Here is a 16,237-nt window from a genome sequence, read left to right as displayed (position 1 = left end):
AAGTGGTAACTGACACACTCATCTGGCAATCAGTAGGTGTGTCAAAATGCGTGGAACATTCCAAGGGAGGGCCAAAAGGGAACAGTAATGAGAGTGTGTCTAAAATAGAGTGGTCTCACATCCTGCCCCTCCCTAATTATTTGCACATGCCTCACTGGCTAAATGAGTTCTGATTGCGGATGGCCCTGTGTGAAGCACACGAGTGGATCTGGTACCGGTTTAGAAGTTCCTGAACCAGACTTTTTTTTTTTTTTTGTCCCACTGGGTTGCCTAGAAAAAAAACTGGAAAGGGGAAAGAGGTGTGAAGGAAGAGGAACACCGGATCTGCCTCCTGCCAGCCTCGCAGAGCTGTGGGTGTCCACAGCAAGTTCTTTTCCAGAGGCAACAGCTGGTACCCAGATTCTACCACAATGTCTCCAAGAACGCCCACCACTGTGTGACATTTTCCTTTTGCGTAGGACAGGCCATGGTTTGAAGCTAATTACAGCTTCAGGCACACTCTCAGCTGAAGGACAGGGCCTTTTTAAAGCTCTCCCACAAAGGCTATTTGACTAAGAGAACAGCAGGGTTTGATCTACTGCAGTTTCATCTCTCTCTTAGCTGATTCCTACCCTCCTTACCTGGCTTCCGTTGTTATGGCCTCTCACCAGAAATTCACTCTCTGAACTTTTGTCCGCACCCAACTCACTCTTCTACGCAGTGGGTCTACTAAAACACACACAAATATGATTGTTAATTTATGCATGCAGCAGCATCAAGGCAACAAGATTTTACAGATTAACACAGTAGGAGGGGGAGGAAATGGGTTTCTGCTCTGATGTACTTTCAATTTCATTTATAGTAAGATCTCTTTGCACCCAAACCCTTAGTATTTACATGCCCAAAACTTAAGTATTGCACACCTCATTCTAGAAATAGCAACAAAGCCATACCCTAAGGCCTATCAAATAAGGACTGGCTGTGTGTCTGCCATATGTCTATTTTATCATTAGATATCTGATGATGGTTCATGGTGATGTGCAAGTAATCACGTGATACTGTGTCGTACAGATGAACATGAGCCACCCTGCCAACATACTTTCATCCCATGATGCTTTTCTCCTTTCTCCCAGGTTTGTGCTTTGTTTTCTATATATTACAACTGCAAGAAATAAGTATACAGCAGAGCAGCATATGGCTGGGAGGCAGGAGAAGGAAACTTCACAAATACACGGCTTATAAAGCCTTAAGTATGAGAAGATTCTCTACTGCAGGGGGTGTTATTCTTGCAATTACAAAGAGGCTGGGATTCTTGCTTCCTCTGCTCTCTGTATTTCTAGGGTTCTTTTCTCCCCTGCTCACTTTTCTCCCTCTCTTGCCAGGAAGGAAAGGAAACATGTGACATGGCATTTGCTGCCCATACACAAACTCTTGGTGCATTTTGTTCTTGAATATGACGTGTTTAACTGAAACGTACTAAACAACATTCATATTATTATTATTATTATTATACCCTATACCCGGAGGTATTTGTAGACTGACACATTGCGATACAACATAAAAGGTAAAGGTAAAGGACCCCTGACAGTTAAGTCCAGTCGCGAACAACTTGGGGTTGCGGTGCTCATCTCACTTTACTGGCTGAGGGAGCTGACGTTTGTCCAGACAGTTTTTCTGGGTCATGTGGCCAGCACCAGAGCAGCACATGGAAATGCCGTTTACCTTTCCGCAGGAGCAGTACCTATTTATCTACTTGCACTTTGACGTGCTTTCGAGGCTGGCAGGAGCTGGGACTGAGCAATGGGTGCTCACCCCATCACGGGGACTGCCGACCTTCTGATCGGCAAGCCCAAGAGGCTCAGTGGTTTAGACCACAGCACCACCTGCTTCCCGCTATACAACATACATTTGGCTTAATCAAAATCCAGGCTCAGAACTGGAATACGTAAAGTAGTACTGAGCATGTGCAGTTACTATTTCTCGTCTCTGAGTAAGTGCAGCCTGCCCATATATGTGATTGCCGCATTTGGTTTTTGCTTTCATGACTTTGTGCTATTTCTATTAATAAACTGTGAGCTGTAATGAGATATAAATCTAATTGTTGCATTCCATTAGCCTACAAGTTAGATGAAAGGATGCTTGTGATTTGTCGTCATCTGTAGACGCTACGTATGTGTAGAGATGAACCTCCTCTTCTTCTCCACATCTGTGGAAGCACATTGAATGAATGAATGAATTTACTTTATTCGGTCACAGAGCAGCATAAGCAAAACATCTAAATAAATAACAGTGTGAATCTAAGCAAATAATTGTTAAATACTGTAAATGGGAGCAAAAACCAACCATAGATTAAAACATATACATGGAATACTTGATTAAGCATAAATAATGGGTGAATAAAAACTAATAAGAAGAATTTAAAAAGACCAGTTAAAACAGCTATATGGGGTGGGGCTTCATTGATACAGATCTAACAATATGGGCCTTCATTTTAGGACTTATGGAATCACATTAACGTGGGGCCTGCAGAGGACCAGATCTCAGGACTAGAGTCTGCAGTAGGTAGAGATTAAGGAAGACCATCCAAGGAAACCTCTTTGCACCAGTAGACCTGAGCAGGTCATGTGATGTTCCCAGTGTCCTATAAAACCTCCTGAAAAGGTTTAATCTCTGGTCTGAGCAACATGTAGATATATTCTTGCTGACTATAGGGTGGCTTTCAATTTTCTTTTCACCTCCTCCCATTTTTGAACAGCTTGTCACGTGCCAAGTGGTTGTTAGTCTTGACCCATAGAGTTTGAAGGAGATACTGCAGGCACTTAATGTGTGAAAGCTATTATTTATTAACTGCATCAGGGGGTTGCCAAAGTTTTTGTGTGCCACTGTAATACTCAGGAGCATGGCAGGGCTCCATTCAGAGCTTGATTGTGTGCATTATAGTGTGTGACCTTTTCAACATATAAACTTTTGTTTTTGGCAATACCATTACAAACATCTGGCCTAAATAATGTGTGTATGTATGCAAGGAATTAAGAAGGGATGATCTTAATGAAGCAACTCATCCAGCACCAAGCGAATTATGTTCCTAAGAGCTCCATTAAAAATTGAGACAGGAAGGATCAAGGTAATGGCTCAACATCCGCTAAGTACCTCTTGCACATACTTTAAAATGTCAAGTGAAATCAAAACGGGTGGAAGGCACTTGTGAACCCTGCATGTGGTCTTCAGCAGCCAGGAAGATTGATTTGTAAGGTCACATATTCTCAGTGAGATTTTGGGCAGTTTAGACACATGAAAATTGATTGGTTTAAAATAATCCTCTCCACCAATTTGAGTTTGTAGACTGCTGTTAGTAACTCTTTTCCTCTGCATTGCAGGGTCAGAATCTCTGGCTGTGTCTTGCTTTTGTGTTATCAGTTTTTGCCTCATTCTGTGATCTCCCCAAAGCTATTCCCCATCCTTTTGCATGTTCTCCACCACTCACCAAATGGCTGTTGGCAGCAGTGTCTTGTTAAAAATTGGGAAAATCTGGACATATGGCAACCCTACCTACAAATCTGGGCAAATCTAAAAAAAAGCTCAACACCTTTTCTGTCTGGATTTCCACTGTTTGAAATATGGCAACCCTACACTAGGATAGGTCGTGACAGTGGTTGGCATCTCATGGACTGGACTAGTTCTGTAACCTGACCATGACTACAGACTAGTTGATCTGAAGGCAATCCAAGTATTCAGAAATTTTAATCTAGACTAATATATGTTCATGTTTGTGTTTATATTAGCCTGAGAATTAGGGCTGTTTCACACAACATGCCTACATAATCATTACATGAAAACCACATCAATTCTAATGTGTGTCAATCTCTCACGTGGGTTCTTCATTGTAAGAAGGTACCTGTAAGATTCCCACATGCAAATGCCACCTGTGTAGGAACTCTGTGAAATAACTCTGAATGGGGAAAATGATGTTGCCAGAAGATGAATGTAAGGGTTGGATAAAAGGACTTTCCACTGTAACTTTTTGCTACAAACCCAACAGGGGCTTTAAGATTAAGAGTTCCTGGAGGAAATGACTAGGTATTAACTAGGTGAGCTCAGTTCTATTAAAGTCTTTTATTGGTCCCAACAAAGTCAAATTTTCAAAGAGCCTGCTAATTTTTGTATGTCTAAGGACTAATTCATGTCACCATTTGACACAATGATGCTACCACAAGTTGGCTTTTTTATGTGTTGGCCAGGATCTCAGCTTGGCCTATTACCTTCCTTTTCTGCCCTGCAGACTAGTGGGAGGCCAGAATTTACGCCCTATACGAACACATCCAGTCTTGAGAAAGGAGGTCTTTGCAGATGTGCATTAACACCAAGAAAGGTGATCTTGGTGTGAACACATCCCAAGTCACTCCCTTACTTTTGGCACTGGGTATGTGAAGGCTGGTGCCTGGCTTGGAAAGAAGTCTTGTAGTTGAGATCATGACACAATACACACTCACTCCCACAGCTTTCCAGTATTACAAAAATAAAAAATATGGTGCAAGATATTAATTTATTCTGTTGCTAGTTTTCTCCATTCCCTCTTGAAGTAAAGAGGCACGGCTGGCCTAGGTGGCAGGCAATCAGACTGGCAGATCGTAGAGCCAACATTAAGGGGGTGCCAAATCATCCTGTTCCTCAGATTTTGGGTGATGGTGCTAGAAGTGTGGTGGGAAAGAGCCAAAACTACTTTCCACCTTGGGTGCCAAAATGTCTATGGGCCGTTCTGAGCTAACAACCAGCCAGGAGAACTATGCTGAATGTTTCAAATACAGTTTGCCCTTTCACAACAGAGGTGGGTCATGTTCTGTCTGTTTCACACAGACAGAAACATTATATGCAACACTGGACTTCTGATTTGGAATTAGTATGCAGCAGTGTTCAGTTCAAGCTTCCTAAAAACAGACTACAAAAGAGAAAGAAAGAAAGAAAGAAAGAAAGAAAGAAAGAAAGAAAGAAAGAAAGAAAGAAAGAAAGAATCACAGCAAGGGGTGATACTCCAAAGTCAACATGAAACAATAATTCCTAAGGGTGTTGGAATTTTAATTAAACATTTCAAAAGGTTTATGTGAATTTTGAATGTAGGTTTTTCACTGGGGAAAAGGGCTAATGGAAATGACGATAGGAGAATGCATGCCACTCTTTCTTTTTCTGATCCCCACCCCAAGAACAGAATCTAAGCCAAGTTAGACATGTTAAATGCATGAGTACAATTGACTTGGATCTTTTTTGTTAAGCAAATAGCAGCCATAGCTGAACAGCATCTGGACCACGAGGGCTGCAGAGGGAGTTTCTCTCCCTTGCTGTGGTTTCAATGAAAGTTCCCTTCCCTAACTTTGATTTGCTTCAGGAGGGGAGCTGCATTTGGCACCAGTCCAGTCCATGAGTTGCCTCCCTCTCCCTCTGGATGCAAAAAAAGGTGATAGGGTAATTTTTATTGGGACCACAGTGAAGAGAATGGGTTAATATCTCTCTTTTTACCCCACACAGTCTTGATATGGCTTAGGCTTCCTTGTGGCAATTTTTATAAAAAGGATTTGGGCAAGTTAATTGCATTCATGCAATCCTAGTCATGTTTATTTTAGCCCTCAGAATTCCTTGCGTTTTGCAATGTTCACATTTCCCTCCTAAGAACCTTGGCATTTCAAAATATTTTCATTAAACTCTGGATATCCAAACGAACCATTTTTCTATCCATATGTGCAGCACAGAGTGGTCACCTATTTATGACTTGCAATGATAGCTAGTGGAGCTTCCTTGTACAAGGGAAGTATACCTTGAATCTGATGCTGGGAGACAAATCACAGAAAGAAGCCTTCATCTTAATGACCCAACAAAGGGGATCCTAGAGGCATCTGCCTTGTTGCTATTAAAAACAAAATGGCATTGGTTTGACCTAGCAGCACAATTCTTACGTCCCAGTGGGAGCTGCCCACATTCCTGTGCTCTAAAGCACAACACAAAAATGGCACTCTCTCCACTATCTTCTTGGGCATTTGTTTCAGAAATGCAGCCATATGTACATCACAGCCTTCACCCTGTTAGTCACGCAGCAAGGACCTAAGCATCCTACAGGTTGCAGATTGAAGGTTTCCAGTCCCCACAGTAGAAGCCATCTGGAAGTGCCCTAAGCTAATGCCCTTGATGGCTTTTTATGGTCAGCATCAAGAAGGAAGAGGGAATATTTCCTTTGAAAACTTACCACAAAGATGCGAGTCACAGCCGGCCACCTAAGGGGTGCGGGTGGGGAGAGAAAGATCATTTTACAATTGTGCTAAGTTTGAATCTGGAAACTAATGACAGAGATATAATCTCTGTAATGTAGTCTTTATTTGATTTTTTTGTTCGAGTTCACATACAGGATAAAAATAAATGCATCTAGTATACAAAGAAAGTGACTCTGGAAAATAAATCATGAAAGCAATTTTACCCATCTTAGAAGAACCCATTAACACATTTAGAATACACCAAGCCAAGTATACAGCTGTAGCTGGGACCAGCTGAGACATCTTATCTACTCTGCTGTGAGGCTGACAGTTCCCAACACTGCCATCTATAGGCAGTTTCTACGCACAACAATTTTCCTTCTCTGCCTAAAACCTGAAGAATCTTTTGGGTGGCTGTTCTTGTTTCATGCAATTCCTGTTATTTATTCATTCCTTGGTCTTATAAATATTATTATTTATTTAAGGAAGTCTCAAACACTGTTTAATTCTAAGGGAACTAGAGTAACTAGCCACTATTCTACAATTGTTTCTCTAAGTGTTACAAAATAAATATGTGAAAAAGATGGAATATATACTTAAGAGCCTGAGTAGATTAAATTTTAGTAATTTTAACACATATATGTTGTGAGTACAATATACTCACTCTCCTAAAATGGGAGAATACAATAAAAGCAAAATAAATGTGAACAATATTACAGTACATGAAATTAATATTATGTCCTCGAGCCACCTTCTGTGGGTTTATCATTTTGAAGAACATATAATCAGGAGGGTTTTCTGGTGTTTCTCTTTACTGACATTTTAAAAGGAGAATGTTTTTAGTACATCAAAACAAGCACAAAGCATGCAGATCATTTTAGGTGCGTTACATTGCAACACCAAAGAATACTGTCCAAGAGAAAAATTACAAGCTCCACTCATTCCTTCCGTATGCGTGAATCTGCAGTTCTATGCACATTTAACATGGGAGCAAACATGTATGGGACTGAACTGAATATGTGAAAAAAATATTGGCTTTTTTGTTGGTACCTCTAACATATCTGGACTGATGTGACAAAATTCTAATGTGTACTTTTGATTCTCTGGCCTTCCATTAAATAGGATACACCTTTTAACTACCCTTTGCATGGTCTTTGAAACAAATTAGTAAAAGGGAAGCAAGCCCTATCTCAAATTATATTGTAAGTGTTTTTGGATGATAAAGCTTCTCATCTGAAGCAATGAGAAACAGTGATGCTTCTGCTTTTCCATTCTGTTGATAGTGTCTTGGAAATCTGAAAAATGTCATTGTCTTGAAGAAGTCTTTTCTGCATGGAAATGCTCAAACTCTCACCTTGTGAAGAAATGCTGCAACTGTTCACCAAGGATGTCTCCAATTATCTGGTTCCTGGTAAAACACTGCCCCTAGTTTGCCTTTTGGTGGTACTTTTTAAAAAGAATACTGTGCACCCATGTGGTCATACCTGAATATTCAGACAGAAAACATTGCTGAATATGCAATCTTATACACATGTACCTGGGAGTAAGTCTCATTGAATTCCGTGGTATTTAACTTCTAAGCAGACATGGGTAGGATTGCACTGAGTAACAGTTATTTCAAAAGGTACACACCAGTTCCACTGTCCACTCCAGTATGGCCGCACTCCAGTACATGCTTACTTGGGAGTAAACTCCATTAAATTTAGTGGGACTGACCTGTTTGCAAAATTCCATAAAACATTCCTCCTAATTTTTAAAACAAAACTAATAATGGACAGTCTGCAAATTATCATCTTCAGAAGCCAGTGAGGAATAGGGTGTCATAGGGTAAATGATATATTGCAGGTACCTCAAAAGACTTCAGTAATATGTAATAGGTGGGTTGGATGCTCAAGCAGTTATCCTTGGGATGAGAAGAAGGTTGTAACAAGGGGTCAGAAATGCTGGATGGCAGAGAATGATTTCCTGATGCTTTGGTTGGTTCAAAATCCAAACAGCAGCTAGATGATGCCTGTGGGTACAAATATTTCCCCCCAATTTATCTCGAATTTCAAAAAAAGGTTTAATGAAAAGGTGTTGTTAGGTCTAAATTTGCTAGCCTGTTGTTCTACAAAAAACACCCATGAAATGCTTTTCAGTATGTGATTCCTTCAAAATGATTGCTTAGAAGTCCAACATACCTTGAGAATTATGAGTTTTCAAAGTGAGCAAAAAGAGAGTATCAGTTTCAAACTATCAATTTATTTTATGAGATTTTAATAAATATGAAGCTATAGTGTAAATTAGCACTAAAATGACCAGGGTCTCCCTTTCTAATGTTCTTGATGCCAGCTGACTTCATTAGCTAAGCTAACTTACGGGGACATAGGAATTTTCCAGACAAAGAACTGCAGCTGACTTGTTCTGTTCAGCAAGTGACTTTGTTAATGCTTACTCCTTATCAGCTACACCAGCTGTTCAAAGGCTATCTTTCACAAAACACTTTTTATGACTGCGAGGATATTTTGTTTACAGTGGCCAAGTCACAAAACAAAATACAAATGTGCCTATACAGTTGTGTTTGTTTTGTCTGTAGCCAATTTAATGGCATCCGCTATCACTTTTATGGCTAAAACTGACAGCATTTCCTATTTGTCTGGGGTATACAAGGGATGTGAAAAGTGCAAGTATCCATTGTCTTCATATGGGAGTGATTTTTTATTTTATTTTTAATTAAAAGAACTTGTTCAGGTTTCAGATGCCTGGATTACTGGTGCAAATGGGAATGTCCTCTTCCCGCTTTCTTTTTTGTTAAAGGATTCTGATTTCAGTTTTTAAATATAGTCAGCAATCCATCTTTTATACAAAACAATTGCCTGTTCTGTGTTTCAAGGGAAAAGAACTAAAACAACCCAAGTGTTTAATTATGAGTCGTATCTACACAATATATCTATAATAGATATAGTTTCCATAAGAGTTTATGAAGTGTTTTAACAATAGGTAGTTTAATAAAAACGTGCCTGAATTAATCAAGATTCTGGGGCAAAACCCATAAATTTAACCGAGAATGACAAAATGAAGATATATTTAGAATAGTTCACTAGAATTCATTTAACGTTCTCATTTTACATCTTCAGCTTTAAGTCTTGAAACAGTGCTTTATTAAATTTGATTGGTTTTGCCTAAATGTTCACCTTAACAGAGTTTTTAGTGAACTATTGAAATGTTCCAAGCTCTTACTTTAAATCTGAATGTATTTAGAAAGTTATTTACAGGAAACTAAATTACTGACCACATTCACATAAAAAACTAAACCTCAAGTTCATGTACACACAGAGAGCCCTGGTTCTCCTACCATGTACCTGGAAGACTTTCCCTCTTGGTTCAGGTTAAACATAGCTTCTCTCTCTGAACCTTGGACACAATTACCTAAGAATAAGCCCCACTGAATTCAAAGAGACTTGCTTTTAAATAGGTATGTCAGATTGCGTTATAAATTATTGTTTTTCTTGAGCTATTGTGGTCTTTCTGTCTTTAAATTCAGTGCTGTGTTTGGATGACATAACTCTATAATAGCACAGGTGAATAGCATTTGGAGGACAATGAGTTAAGCCAAGAGGTATATGTAATTATGAGACTAGTGATCCTGGATATACATATGACTGTACTTAACTAGATACATCTTTGACACAGTTTTATGTTATGATTCTTGATGACACTGCTTCTAATCAACAAAAGGTCAATCATATGGTTAATTTCAGACCAATGCATTTACAGCTGGTTTTCTCTCTTGAAGTTATTTGGGCAAGCAACATACTATTTCAGTGATGGAAATGAAAATGTTAGACCTTTCCTTTCCCACTGGGAATGGGGCAGGAGGACATGTGCAGATTTTGAACCTGAAATGTTGAATTGTGTCCTGAATTATTATGCTACGTTTTATGCTCTGTTTCAACAGTTAGGGGAAATACGGAATTCCAAGGTAGAGATCAAAAATGTTACACTGCTCAACAACTGGTGGGTGGATTGGAACCATTTCAAATGACAAATGTAATTATGTGCTCAGTGCATTTGTAATGATATCAGATTACAAAGCTAAAATGCAAATGAGCGAGCTAAGGTGAAGATCTTCCTTTGTATTGCCAATTGTTTGCTAATTTGCTGTTAAGTCACAAAATTCACAGGACATTTCAATCTGATAGTATCAAAATTTTATATTGCTGTGACACAACATATCCTTGGCTTAAAAAGGGCATGATGAAAATACTTTTTCCAAATTAAAAGAGTCATTCAAAGACAAAGGAAGACTCCAAACTGAGTCAGGAAGTCCGTTCACTAAACAACTGAGAAGGAACTTCCTGATTTATTCAGAAGCTGGTCTGGGTCTTCCTTGGGGTGTACATCACTCTAGATTTTTCTCTAGATTCTGACAATGGAGAAGGAGTGCCAGGTTTATTTTGACAGGAATTCCCGGTTCATTTCGAAACTGCTATTTCACCTTTCCTGATAGAGAAGTGATTGTAGCCCAGATAAATAATTGCTAATTTAGTAATTAGCTCCTGAAAAGACACGAGTTCATGCTCTTTCCAAGTTTAATTTTGGCCAAAAAAGAGAGGTTTTTTTCTGAATATGTAAAAAAATACAATGGAAATGCAAATAAAAGCTGACATGTGTATTTCCAAATTACAGGGGAGATATTGTGATTGACTGAGAGTGTAGATTACATCAGCCCTGCAAAGTAGTCCAATGTTGCTGTACTAATATTGTTTTGTGGTTGGGATGAGAAAAATGAAAAGGGAGGGGAGAGCTGCTGATTTGTAGCACCAATGAAGGTGGTGGTGATGAATTGCTTCCCATCCAAGGAGGGAAACAGGGGAATTCTTGGGGGGTGTAACTGTTGGTATAAACCAGGGGTAGTCAACCTTTTTATACCTACCGCCCACTAATGCATCTTTCTTGATGGTAAAATTTTCTTACCGCCCACCAGTGCTCGATGGAAGGAGGAGTCAGTTTGTGTCGTAGAACCCCCTACTGCCCACCTAGAATCCTGAAACGCCCACAGGTGGGTGGTAGGGACCAGGTTGACAACCCCTGATATAAACACTTAAATGGATACATTTATGTTAAAGGCTCAAAAATAAAAATGAGGGGTGTAAATGGTTGTAAGTGTAGTTATTATGAGGTATATATTGTTCTACACTGCCTTAATATTTTATGTGGCCAGTTTATTCTTTTCTAAATATTCATATGGGCAGTTTATACATATTTTTATCAATATAAATCAATGACCACAAGAAATGCACCCAGAATACTCTAAATTTAAATAATAATAATAATAATAATAATAATAATAATAATAATAATAAAAACTTTAATTTATCTAAGCACAGGCATGAGAACTTTAGTTGCTATAAATCTTCTATTTCTTATGAGCCCACGCCCACCCCACCTTCCACTACATGAAGTCCCATTCCTGCTCTTACCAGTGTTAGAAACTGAGATATGAAAGCCAGGAGCTAAATGGCACCTTAAACCAAGGTTCTGGGAGCAACAACTGAATGTCTCTAGGCATGCTTTTTTATAACAAGAATACAAAGCTGAAAATGAATGATCTGCAGCTAAAATATTAGGTTCATTTTATACACTGTCTAGTCCCTCTCCTGCCTACCCCCCTAATATTCTTAAAAGGGTCTCTTCTCCGGTCTTCAGAAGGTAGCTGGAAGTGGGGAGGCAGAAAAAGGTCTTCATTCCTTCCACTCTGCAGTTTTAATTGAAATTGTAGGCGCAGTACTGCGCCCAGAGCTCAGAAACTGCTCGCACTAATGAAATTCTCTGTCACAAAATGCGTCTAGAACACTGGCTCTTACACTGTATTGCCTGCCTGTAGTCAAGTGATAAAAGACATACGGTAACATAACTCATATAATTCAAGAAAACATTAGTTCATTGCATTGTTTTAGGAATGATATCAGGGGAAATGGGGATCTTGGGCCTTTAACAGCTTTGTGACAGCAGAAACGAAAAATGTTAAACCTAGGATGGAAATAAAATTACAGAAAAAACTCCATCTGTTGAAATTTTGTCCATCTGAAATGTTATTGCTTGTGTGTGGCCCAATTTATTATGGGGCCCTCCATTTCACCTGCAAAACAGGATACAAATTTGTGTATAACACAAACTGTATGCAAATTTTATGCAGTTTCAAGTGGCTGAAGGCCCAATTCACATATTTGGCCCAGAAAATCCTGTTGGCACCCATGCCGTGTGGCATCCACAACTTCTGAAAGACACAGAGCAGCATTCATAAAGAATCTCACCATTGCCAGGAATGCAAGGAAACCCTCTACTGATCAGGCCAATCCACATTGTAAAGCAGTTCCCATGTGAATTAGTGTTGCCTTTGAAAATAGTTTGGAAACTTGGGGTGGGTTTGGTTTTTGTTTGTTTGTTTACAAAATATGTAAGTTAACTGGGAGCAGACAAATGAAAATTATCTTGCCAGTCTTAAAACAGTTGCACTTACACATAATCTGCTTCTTGTCTCAGTTCAAGATGCCGGTTGTCGCTATGAAAACCCTAAAGGATCAAGGCACCTTAAAGACAGTCTCCTCTCACGCACACCTGCATGGCTATTAAAATACCCCTCAGAGAGAACCATTTTGGGTCCCCATCTTCAAAAACAAGTCTGACTGTGCTCAGCCTTCTTTCTACTGCTCTCAGAGACAGAACAATTAATTAGCAACAATGGGATCTTCTCTCCAAATTCAAATGGCAATTGTGGAGAGGGAGAGTCCAGACTTGGGAAAAGGATTAAAGCGCTCTCTTCACATACCACGATCCCAATCTCTCTCACACACACACTGAGACACACTTTCACACAACAGCTGCCATTTGCTTTAAATACGTACAACCACACAATATCATGTACTTTTTGACCCTCTTAATTACTTAGATTTCAATCCATTTTGGTTTTTTCTTCTTCTTTGCATTAGGACTATCTACCCAACTTGTCAGAGAAGAGTGAATTAGGTCCAAATCCGTAGAAAAACGCCACCTTTGTTTTGTAAATAACCCTACTTCTATCAAGAATGTCAAAGGCAACAATTAAAAAATGCATTTACTGCTTCCTAGTCAGCTGGTACTAGATGTCTATAGATGGAGTCTATAATTTTGTCTGGATTATCTCCTGATGCATTTGAAATGTTACAGAAGCCAGAAGAGAATAAAATAGGTGGGTCTCCTCATGAGAATTAATAATCACTTTCCTGTTTCATTCCACCGTTTGCTGGCCTTTTTGCTAATTCTTTATTGAGTGGAACAGCAGAGAATGGTTGCTTAAAATAATCTTTTCAAAGAGATGCCACAAAAACCAATCAGTTATTTTCTAAATAAACTTAAGTAAAAGCTGCCAACAAACCAAAGCAGTAAAGTATGGAAAGAGTCCAGCACTGGAAGGAGGTGCATGGTAGTAAATGTGTTTGAATGGAAGTATCAGTAGTGTTAGCACATTTGCAATATATTGAGGAAAACACAGCTGATCTGTTTTTGCTTTATTGCATTTTAGTAACTGCTGTCATAATGTAAAGATGTGCAAAGCATGTGACTAACTTCTCTAAAAAGATGTTATATATTTATAGGTTTCTGCAGTCTGGCTTCCAAGTTTATGGATTCCTAAGATCAGAGAAGCAAGCTGTTTATATAAAATATTCATATAAACATCCAAATGTGATAAGAACAGTATCCTCATCAGGAACTTGTACAATAAGGTATCTTACTAGCTCAACAATTGATAAAAGTATTTGTATGATTCTCTCATCACAACAGCAAGAATCTGGGCACTAACCTCAATGAGTTTTGCGCAACCATGAGTATATTGTGATTTAAATATCAACCTGTACATACAGAACACAAGAGAGGGCGGGTAAGACAAAGTGAAGGAGCAGCAGGTATATTAAGAAGTATGTGACAATAAGACAGAGAGGATTGGAAGAATATATTCAAATGATAAAAGACCGTGATTAGGAGGGGGGCGGGGAGATAAAAACCTGAAGCAGAAATATATCACCCCACCTGCAACCCAATTTGACTACATATTCAGGACTGCCAGAACTCTCCTCATGCTTTAAAAAATAATAATACTCAAATGCTCCAAGTCTGAACTCGGCACTGAAAATATGTTCTAAGACTATACTTTGTGCTTGTGTGTGAATGACGCCCTAATGGGTGTGCAGAAAGAAGCCCAGGGAGAGCAATGTGGGTATGTGGGGTGGGAAAAGGTTGAATGTGATGTGGAAACACTTAGCCGAAACATGACTCTGTTAGGGGTATGAGCAGGGCACTTTTTATCAGCCTGTTTTTCATCAGTCAAAATGGGAATAATAATAATAATCACACAGGACTGTTGCAAGGATGAATATGATAAAAAGAAGACATACAAGTGAGGCGGATGGAAGTAAAATATGTATGACTGTATGTGTTCCAAACGTGGTAGCATGAGAATGGCACAAAAGAGCATGCATGAAATAGTCCTCTGAAGTGGCCTGCACACTGGAGGGAGAGAACAACACTGGATTTAGGGGAGACTAGCAGTGCATGCTCCAGCAACCATTGGCATTCCTCACCTTGAGTTGCCAAAGGTGTAATGAGACGTGGCACCTCACACAATTTTAAATGTAAGCTCTGGGATAGAAATAGTAGTTCTGGGAGGAGTGCCCTTCCTGAACCATCATTTGCCCCCTTTCCTATTTATTTAGATTATTCACACCTTCGAAGAATTCTTACCATGGCTTGCATTATCACCATCCAGAAACAATTAAAATATGTGGAATTATTAAAAAAAACCTCATAAGGTTGCTAACTTTTGAATTATTTCTTTAGCTAAGCCTTTAATCTGAGCCATTTTATCAGCAGCAGTTAATAAACTCTGATGTTTGTCTCTCTGCAATGCTTAATTTCTTTTTAAAAAAAGGATGCTGCGGCTCAGTTCTGCCTAGAAACCTTGCTTTCTGTGTGAGGATCTCACTGGTGAGGGAACATGCACTCTTCAGCCTCTTCTTACTAGGGCAGTCACCTGATTAAACTTAAGTGGACTGTTTGTATGAGTTTTAGTTGGCTGATTAAATTTGTAAAAACCTACAGCCATAAAAAACAATACTTCCGAAGCAAGAAGCTTTACTTTGTCCCTTCCTGATTGTAGAGGAGACAGGACTCTTGGAAGAGGCAACCGCTATGTGAGATGATGTTTCCTACTTGCAGGTTGCTTTTACATTTGTTTTACAGTGGTACCTTGGTTACAAACGCTTCAGGTTATGGACACTTCTGGTTACAGACTCTGCTAACCCAGAAATAGTACCTCGGGTTAAGAACTTTGCTTCAGGATGAGAACAGAAATTGTGCAGTGGCGGCACAGCGGCAACAGGAGGCTCCATTAGCTAAAGTGGTGCTTCAGGTTAAGAACAGTTTCAGGTTAAGAGCAGACCTCTGGAACGAATTAAGTACAGAACGAATTAAGTACACTGTACAGCTTTGCGTATTTTTAAAAAATACATCACCACCATCATTATCTTAATCTTAAAATGGATTAAACCAGCAAATTTAATAATTTCTCAAACGCTTTTACAGAATCGGGTGGTGCTCCAATGACACTTCACCCCGAAGGAGGCCCCAGTGAATCCCATAGGAGCCAACTCCTAGGGACCGAGGTTCCTTCAGGCCAGTGGCGTAGCGTGGGTTGTCAGCACCCGGCAGTGGCGTAGCGTGGGTTATCAGTACCCGGGGCAAGGCAAGTAGTTTGCGCCCCCTAACCCATGGATTTGCGCCCCCTGTTCTTAACCGTGGATTTGCGCCCCCTAATCCGTGGATTTCCCTAACCCCCAGATGTTGCGCCCGGCCCCCCCTGCACCTCCCACGCTACGCCACTGGCACCCGGGGCAAGGCAAGTAATTTGCGCCCCCTAACCTGTGGATTTTAGCACTTGAGTGCGAGTGCCCTCCCCAGATGTTGCGCCGCCCCCTGCACCCCCACGCTACACCACTGCTTCAGGC

General features: G+C 39.8%; 1 long non-coding RNA gene across 16 annotated transcripts in view; it reads right to left on the bottom strand.

The window, feature by feature from the left end:
* The window catches only part of LOC309380944, a 220,541-nt gene that overhangs the window by 10,609 nt on the left and 193,695 nt on the right, over positions 1-16,237 (bottom strand). For 3 of the 16 annotated variants that reach the window (XR_014173206.1, XR_014173207.1, XR_014173208.1), the window contains exon 1: positions 621-1,422. This is a non-coding gene — a long non-coding RNA (uncharacterized lncRNA). Of the gene's footprint in view, positions 1-620; positions 1,468-2,099; positions 2,186-6,211; positions 6,240-8,064; positions 8,227-14,037; positions 15,480-16,237 lie in introns of those variants that run through there. The other 13 variants (XR_014173197.1, XR_014173198.1, XR_014173204.1 and 10 more) reach the window with 11 other exon arrangements.

This window comes from Podarcis melisellensis, assembly GCF_964234715.1.
Source record: "Podarcis melisellensis genome assembly, chromosome: 12".
Lineage (NCBI taxonomy): Eukaryota > Metazoa > Chordata > Lepidosauria > Squamata > Lacertidae > Podarcis > Podarcis melisellensis.
The sequence above is the reverse complement of the archived record's forward strand: the minus strand, read 5'-3'. Positions and strand labels throughout refer to the sequence as shown.